At 36.4% G+C, this 9,627-nt stretch overlaps 1 long non-coding RNA gene across 1 annotated transcript; it reads right to left on the bottom strand.

Annotated features, from left to right (window-relative positions):
• Positions 1–3,959: 3,959 nt before the first annotated feature.
• On the bottom strand, positions 3,960–8,029 carry LOC137175951 (uncharacterized). The gene is made up of 3 exons (XR_010925759.1): positions 7,921–8,029; positions 7,603–7,682; positions 3,960–4,517 (listed from the first exon to the last, which is right to left on the bottom strand). It is a non-coding gene; the product is annotated as an uncharacterized lncRNA (long non-coding RNA).
• Positions 8,030–9,627: the final 1,598 nt, after the last annotated feature.

Genomic DNA, 9,627 nt, shown 5'->3' with positions numbered 1-9,627 from the left:
CCCTAAAGGTGCAAACAAATAGTTGTCCTTTACTACTTGGACAACTAGGAGATCTCTCTTTTTACAGAATCAAATTCATCACTGAACATATTTACTACTCAACAATTAGTTTGTAAATGCATTTTACAGTATTTTATATAACTTGACATAATACATAAGTTTTCATTTAAACTGGCAATAGATTAAAAAAAACAAACTCCTTTCCCTCCAGCTTGTGCAGCGTGATTGGCTGCTGTTGAATTGATTTGTTATATTCACTGTCACTTTTTTATAACATGCATTTTAATGTTTGCACTTAGGAAGGATATCAAGTCATTTGCGTCAAAAGGCTGAAATCCAAGTGAAGTCATGAGTCACTGGTGTTAAAGTCCAGGTCAAGTTGCAAGTCTTATGATTTTGTCGAGTCTAAAGTCACCACATTCATGTCATTTGACTCGAGTCTACACCTCTGCTCAATACGTTGACTGTTTCAGAACTGCAGAACTCTCTTTCAGAAATGCACTCACTGCTCTATCATAGGCAGACAGTCACAATGAGCTTCATAGCAGCCTGCTAAAGTCTGCTTCTCATAACTTATAAGCAGGAACATACATCTTGTCATGCACGTTAGCTTGTTGAACGAGCGACCAAACAAACATTCACAGGGTTCAGGCCAGATGATTTTGCAGCTCAGCTGCAGCACGTAAATGTACCTCCAAATGCTGCAAAATCACTTCAAAATCATTGCAAACAACATACTGTGCACTAATGAACTGTAGCTACAGTGCAAGTTTGTTTACTTTGTCTCTCTTCCCTGCAGTGTTTAACGTAAATGTACAAGTTTTTAAAACAGTATGTAAATGGGCCAGATAGACAGTAAAATAAACTGAGGTGATAATCTGAGTGAGAAAACAATTCATGAAATTTGAAATTTGCATTTTGTGCCAAAGCAATGCAAAGTTATCCACAGTTTAGGCCACACTGACTGCTGTTCTGTGTGAAGAGTTGTTTCAATTTTTCACTTAATAGTGTGTACATTGATATAATAAAAAAGTTTAAACCTTTTACTTTTGTTGCATTGTGTTGTTGACGGTTGAAATTATAAAATACTAAATGTTAGGGATTCATATTTTTAAGACGTAATTTCAAAAGATTTTATGTCAGTGCTACAGAATATTTGTGCATGCTACAAAACGTCCAACCTCTCTTGCACCAGTGATACAAAATTAGGAATGCAGAGCCCTACTAGCTAGACCTGGAGGCTTTGTATAATGGAAGAAGTTGCCTGTGTGGTCTGAAAATAGGATTACATTTTCCCCGCGTGGAATATTGTGAATGTCTGAATGGAAAAATAGTTTTGATATATTTTAGCATGTAACCATGACAGACTTTTAAAAGACTGTAAAGATATGAAGCCAGAACTGTGTGTGTGTGTGTGTGTGCTTAAGCTTACAGTGTCTGTGTCCGCATTGGCATCTTTGGATTTGAGTAGCACAGTATATCTTACCATGCATGCAGTCATTATAAGGAAATTAAGAGGCATTTAGAGTGTCTCTAGTTTTACAGGGATAAAGGAACAGGGAGATGGATTATCCTTTGTGCTTATCTTGTTGGAGGAAAAATGTAATGGCACCACAACTTCTCCATATCAGTATCACCATTACATCTTGTGACACAATAATTCACTGAAACAAAGACAACCATAACAATCCATTCCATTTGCCAAATGCCAAAGTAAGACGGTGCTTACTTCGGCATTTGGCAAACTCTCTTTCCAGGTGATCAGTTTTCCACAAAATGCTCCTGGTGCAGCTGAGAATGCCGCTCCGCTGCTGAGCATTCCCATGAAGAGGGGAATGTTTATTTTGCAGAGGATTTAAGCTGACATGTGTGAAGTTATTAAACAGGCTTAGTGTGTTAATTAAAACCATTCTAATATTCTACCCTTAGCCTCATAATAGCAGGACCTCTATGTTGAGAGCTGAGCAGGCTACAGTATGTGAGAAGCCAAAGCTCACAAATACATTCATGAACACATGTGACACATTTACATACACACACATATGCACTGAAGGTCAAATGTGGTTATGGCCATTGCATGAGAAGAAGGTATCTATTTCAGCAGGCCTCTTTTGTTATGTGCACACTTGTACGGACACACCAGCTAGCACCAGTGACATACACAAGTATACAGTAGTGCCGTTTATCTGGTTTTAGTTGAAGCTGTTTAAATTAATTTTATATTTTTAAATGATTCATTTTTATGTCAAAAAGAACAATAGTTTCAATAGATTAAAAAAATCTCCCACAAGTGTATGATTTGCAGGATGGAAAAGCCTCTGACGCAGCATTTTCACAATTACAGAAAACAAAAGTTCTCAATTAATCCATGCCTTGAAAATTCAGGAAGGGCGCGCAGATTTAATCACAGGTTTCCTAAAGCTGGTTGACTTAAAACATATCTTCACTTCTCTCATATCATAAGTGGGCCAATATTCTATTGATAATAAAAACCCTCATATATTGGTAAACTTACACGTGTCCAAGTGAAGCACATGCATACAGGTACATTTACATCCAGTGAAAAATGTTCATCTAAAATCACTAGATAAAAATTTAGCAACGCTAGCTTGACATTGATGCCCCTGTGGCTAACCCAGACTTCAGAGAGGTTATGACCAGCCATCAGCATTTGGCCAAGGATCCAGAGAACATATGACCTCATAAAAACAAGCTTAAAAAAGGAATGAGGCTCCAGCAATCACTGACAACAACAGCCTGTAAATTCCATTGTTCATGACGGGACAGCAGTTGTATTTTTTATTGAACTAAAATTAAACAGTGACATACAGCCATGCCACAGCATACATAACCACTATCGTCCCATCATGTTGCTGACTTTTATGGAGGTGAAACAGAAAAAGGTATGTTTTAAATAGACATAACGAGAGGCAAGTTTATATATTTATTTACTTGACGTTTTATAGACCTGAACGACTCTAACACCAAGAGTGGGACCTGCTCCATATCCTGTGTAAATGGATTTACTCCCACACTTGAGAAGCTTTAAACAGGTGAGATTAGGAAAGAGAGTGTTAACACATTCACATTTTATAGACTTGAACAGCCCCAACAACAACAAGCAATTAAATAACCACCAAGTCTTGTAAAAAAATCAAAGGTGTACTTGTGTTTAAATGTTTCAGAACTTCAAAACAGTACCGTTTCTTATAATTAAATTGGTAATCTACCTTCCACAGGTAATTACAAATTAAATTGTAAATTGGCAACCTCACACTTACCTTAAATTGCCATATTAATCCTTTGATGGGCAAAAGTGAGTATAGACAGCTTACTCAGTTGAAGTTCCTGTCAAGGATGAAGAGTATCAGAATGTTATGAAATAGAAGTACTATTACTTGACTTAAATATTAATCAAGCAGAAATAACATAATTAGTATTAAAAGCTATTTGGTTAACAAAGTAGCTCTGCTAAAGGCTGCTTTCAGTTACTTAGTTACATGTGATTTTAATGAAATCAACCATCCCTTACTAACTCAGAGATGCTCTCCAAAGTGATGAGCATCTTTTCTCTACTTTCTAAGAACTCTCTTAATATTGCAGTGTTATGGAAAAGATATGAACACAACTGACACAACTGTAAAAGCATAACTGGCTACTCTGTAATTTTCACCTTTACATTATTCTGTAAAATATTTAAATCAAAAATCTACTTAGAGGCAAGGGAGAGTAGAAATTCTGATTTTAGAATGCACTACAGTAGTAGTGAAATGCCTCTCAGTTACAACAACACTACTTCTAATTGTTTACTTTTACTTATAAACCGCACAAGCATTATTAGCAAAGAATAAATTCTTTCAGTGAAATTAAAACTTAAATAAATTAATTCAAATTACCTGGTATTGGGTAGGTCTCTCTTTCGAAAAGTCCTGTGACATTCAGGAGGTTCAGCCTATTTTTCATTTCAAATTACATTATCAGTGATGATCACAGACCTTAATTAGTTACAGGCATCAACAGACACCATCACTGAACAGAGAGCCCCACATTTTGAATCTCAAATATTTGAAAATTGATAACAGATGCTGCCCATGTTGTTTGACTTCTAAGTCATCTCTGGGAAGTGAAGTACAAATACACCATAACAATTACTGATTGGCACCAGAAAATAATAACAAGTAACAGCTGAATCTTAGAGATTACCACTTTAAAACATTCCTGTTATACATTCAGTTATGTTTTTTTTTGTCAAAAGAAGCCCTGCTAATTTTACAGCGATTAAGAGAACATTACAGACATTTTAACACAAGCAGGGCAAATCACAGAATAAGCTATTAAAACAAAACTGACCCATCTCAAGTATATCACACTTTTCCACAAGCCAGCAGCTTGGGTCATGTAGTGAAATCTGGGGCCAGATTGGCTGGTGACCTTTGGTTCCACAGAGTCTGAGCCAGGGCCTCCTGCAGGGCTCCAGTGGCTCAACAGCAGGCCAGCAGGGGTTAAAGTCCGTCTGCCTGTCAGGCAGATTAGCGTCAGCTAAATAAACATTACTGAGAAGACTGTGGGCAAAACTAACTTATAAAGAAAGGGATCTCTTGTTAACTTATTTTTTAACAAAAGCCTACTCAGTATTTGTCCATATCACATTTATAATTGAAGTTACGTTTCATGCTATTTTTGACAAAATGCTAAGAAATCAGCATAATCTTGGAAGGTCAGAAGTCTAACTCAATAATTTAACTGAACATGTAGGCTCACATGGCTAGTGTGGCTAACTAGCTAACTTACTAGCCATCATAACCTTGAAAGGGTCATAAGGCTTGCTAAATACTTAACTAGATTATTAGTGACACTACATTCAAAACCAGAGAGATTCAGTTGGGTTTGAAGCTACAAAAGTACTGAGAGCTGAGAGCCGAACAGCAAGAATTTAAGAAACAATGTGGCTATCCAGAAATCCTAAACAGCATAATCTTGTAAGGCTAGCTAGCTAGCTAGTGACTAGCTAAGTACCAAAACAGTTGTAGGGTAGTTTGGCTAGAAGATAACTCACTACCCCAATCTATCTATGCTAACAAGGTCAGCTAATGTACCTTACAGAAAAAAACGTGTTATACAAAAATAACAAAGACCTGTTTGACTGAAAGTCAAATATTTAAATATTGGAAATAATGAAAATGTATCTCTCCTACCTCCTCAGAAGAAACTTTTGAACCATCACAAACTCTTAAATTTGTTGTTTTTTGCTCATGTTAGCAAGCTAGTTGCAACAATTAGAGGCATTTTTCCATAAATAAATTACTGACCCATCACAGTAGGAAAAGCACAGGCATAAATAATGAAATAACTCATGGCTGAATTCCATTTGACTGCTTTGGTTTCAAGGTCCTGGTATTGTGCGTGTTGGCTCACTGTCACTCTGCCATGGCTTAATAGAAGGGAGACATTGTTAACATTATTAGTAACACCTGTGCTTTTTCTACTTTGACATGTCAAAATGCTATAAATAAGGCCTTTAATAGCCTATAATAGCTATTTGTGCAGCTACAGAACTCTGCGGCCTGAGTGCTGATGAGGACCAAGGAGAGAAAACATTATATCTATTCTAAAATCCTTACATTGGTTGTCTTTCAGTTTTCGTATTGATTATAGAATACTTTATCTTAAAGCACTTCATGGTCTTGGATCAGCCGAGATCAAATAAACCTGCATCTAACGACCCTCCTCAGACGCTGGCTGGGCTTTCATGACCTGGCATGGCTATCAGGAAGGAAATCATTTCGATGATACCAACATTTAAACGTCATTTAACCAACTCGCTGAATAAAAGCAAGGGAGAGAGGGAGAAAGAGGTGAAATTTGTCCTATTCAATGTAATTCTCAGATTAGGAAATGATATATTTTTGCATGTTCATAGATTCTGGATTTTTCAATGAGGGAGAATGAGTAATCTAGATGTAATTTTAAGAATATAGCTACTTATAACTAGGTAATCAAACTTTTTTGTGGAAAAACCCTATCAGATACAAAATATTGTTCAAGGCAGAGTATTTGTATATGCTTTAAAATATGTCCTGCATGAGAAAAATCATACTTAAGTAAAAGTACATAAATGTTAGCAGCAAAATGTAGCATTAAAGTAAACTAGTGCAGTGCCCGTTCAAAACACGCCTGTTCGGAACAGGCTGATAGCTTATTATTTCTCTATATATATATATATATATGTATCTAGTGACAAGCGTATCAATTAAAATGATACGGATTTAATAAATTAAATGGTTTTAATCCAGGCAGAAACTTCACCAGTGAGACTAAACTGATGTTGAACCATAGAGGCAACCGCATATATATGCAATTATATCAATTAAAACGATGTGGATTTTGTAAATTATATTGCTGTGATGTGACGGTGTTTATATCAAACAGCCCACGCTGCACTGAGACACAAAGCTGAGCTGCTTGCTGTTCGCTTGTTCATTCTAAGTTTATACATATTAAACGTGTGTCATCCCCATAACTCTCATGGCAGGCTTGTACAGCTCTGATCATCAAGTGCAGGCAGAGCCCAGAAGCCCCAGCCTGCTGCTGCAGAGCGGAGCAGCTCGCTGACTGCTTGCTTATTCCAAGTTTATTAATATTGAACGTATCGCATGTCCCAATTGCACCAAACTCAACACTGCACTCCCCTGCGTCCCCAGCAATGCACCCGCCAAGTGTGAAGTAGATCGGATGAACGGTTCAAGAGATATGCAAAGGACAAACATACATAGATATATACATACAGACATACAGACAGACAGATAGATATACCTTGCTTTATATGGAAAGTGGTGGTTTGGTCCCTCTGACTGATGTATCAGTATATGCGACATCATCAGATTATTAATAGTGAAGCATCAGTGTTTCAGCAGCATGTTACAGTTGAGGCTGCTGGAGGTGGAGCTAGTTTGATCTACTTTATGTACATTTAGCTAGTTTAGTCCAGTGGTTCTCAACCTATGGGTCGGGCCCCTCCAAAGGGTCAGCAGATAAATCTGAGTGGTCGTGAGATGAGTAATGGGAGAGGAAAGAAGAAAAAACAAAGTTCTGATGCACAAATCTGTTTTCAGTTTTTGGACTTTTTCTCTAATAATTTATGTTTGGTGAAATATTGGATCATTTGAACATTTATTGAAAGGAAACCATATCAGAAGTTTAGAGGGAAAAATCACTGTTTGGTGCAGCTGTTAACAACTCATAGACATGTGAAATGTGACCCCAACTACACACTGCTTTTTGTAAGACGTCAAAAGCCAAAAAGGTTGGAAACCACTGGTTTCATCTTTAACAATGTGTTATATTTTAAAAGCTTGTTATATTATCCATTGTGTCAAATCGTCATCTGATAAGTAACTAAAGCTGTCAAATAAATGTAGTGGAGTAGAAAGTACAATATTTCCCTCTGAAATGTAGTGGAGTGGAAAGATAAAGTCGCATAAAAGGGAAATACTCAAGTAAAGTACAAATACCTCAAGTACAGTACTACTAAATGTACTTAGTTACTTTCCACCACTGCTGGAATGTGAGTTTGACTGTTGTTATTGAAATCTTGTAACTTACTGCTGAGCATGGATTCCTTCTTGAGTCTCTTCTTTGGGAAGCAAACACTTCACTTGATGACTTATTAAGATTATTTGAGGCTGCAGAGTCAAAAATAGTAACAACATGTTTTATGGTCAACCAGTAGCTGCATTTGTTAGTCAGAGATATCACGTTAGCTCACATTTGTTGATAAGCTAGCCATCTGCCATGGTAACGTGATATTAGCAACAAGTTAGCTAACGTTAGCTAACTATCACTACTAGCAGAGGTGCTGTGAATAAAAATGTTAACCTGAACGAGAAGAACAAATTGGGGCTTTATGGCAGATGTACTCACCGAAGTTATTTAAATATAATAAGTAGAGACTTCAGTTTTCTTGTCAATCGTACAAATTTTAACGTCGATGTCGAGACGTTATTTAGCCGTTGAAAGTGAGATGCTGCATTCACAGGACCACGGTCGTTTGTGTTTTTCATGTAGCAACATATTTTACCACATATTTTATCATACAGCTTGACACTGTGTAAGGACATAGAGCAAATAATCTTATAAATAATCTTGAAATATCTTTGTCAATTACTGTCCCTCTCTTTCTTACAGTGTTATTTTTTGTGTTTGTGTTTATTGGTTAATGTTCATGTTTATTGCATTTTCTGTTGACATATGGACCACATTTAATTCCCTGTAATTGCTAATTGACGAATAAATCTGATTCTCCTGAGTCTAAAGTAATCTGTAATCTAAAGTTTTATAAATTAAATAAATAAATATGTAAGTAAAATAAAAAATATTTATATGTTAAAGAAGTAAACATATATATTAAAGTAAATATATATATATGTGTGTGTGTGAGAGAGAGTGTGTGTGTGAGTGTGTGTGTGTGTGTGTGTGTGTGTGTCTCCAGATAATATTAGAGGTTAGTTAATAACTGACTTTAGATGACTTCAGAATCAGAAGAATCAGATTTATTCGCCTTGTAGCAATTACAGGGAATTAAATGTGGTCCATATGTCAACAGAAAGTGCAATAAACATGAACATTAAACATAAACATAAACCCAAAAATAAAACTGCAAGAAAGAGAGGGACAGTAACTTGCAAAGATTATTAAATATTATTTAAATATTATTTAGATTATTTAGAAGATTATTTATGTCCTTATGCAGTGTCATGCTGTATGATAAAATATGTAATAATAAAATTTTGTTTACATGAGAAACACAAATGTCCGTGGTCCTTTGAATGCAGCATCTCACTTTCGCTGGGTAAATAAGGCTCGACATCGAGGTTAAAGTTAGCACGACTGACAATAAAACTGAGGTGTGAGCTAACGTGATATATCTGACTAAAAAATGCAGCTACTGGTTGGCTACAGGCTACTGTTTCTGGAATATGAAAAAAAAAATTTAATGCTTTGCACTTACATTTGATTTACTTCTTTTTAATTCAAGAAAGATTTGGTGATGGGTTATAACTCCCCACAGCTCCTCGTCTTTCATCCCAAATGGTCACACTTCCCTCACATCATCATCACATTCACTTTTCACCAAGTTCTCAAAAAATTCACACTAATCATTGAATTTATCTAACCCGGCAATTCTACCACATTACCACAAGTTACTGTGTATGAGGGAGATCATTAGATGATAATGCAAGGAAAACAATTTAACATATGGTGATCAAACAACAAAAAGAAAAAAAAAACTTTAAAAACTAATTTCCCCCTTGGTGATGATTTGGGGGGGGAGGGCGGAGCTGTTCTCTTATATCATCCCCATCTGCTCAACACACATACACACACGAACACAGCAAACCCTAAACTCCTAACTTAATGAGTCAGATTATTTCTCCCCAGAGCACAACATGCTTGTAAAACCATAACTCCCATCAGTGGTCCTTTGTTTGGCAGGCTGCAACTCATCTCTCACCACTTTCGGGCTTCAGCGCAGGCTTTCGGACAGTAACATGTTTATATAGCATAGGAAACCCTAACACAACCCAGAATCACATGTCTGTGATAGGGAAAAGTCAGAGAGTCAAGCGT

The sequence above is a fragment of the Thunnus thynnus genome, chromosome 3 (genome assembly GCF_963924715.1).
Source record: "Thunnus thynnus chromosome 3, fThuThy2.1, whole genome shotgun sequence".
In the NCBI taxonomy this organism is placed as follows: domain Eukaryota; kingdom Metazoa; phylum Chordata; class Actinopteri; order Scombriformes; family Scombridae; genus Thunnus; species Thunnus thynnus.
The sequence above is the reverse complement of the archived record's forward strand: the minus strand, read 5'-3'. Positions and strand labels throughout refer to the sequence as shown.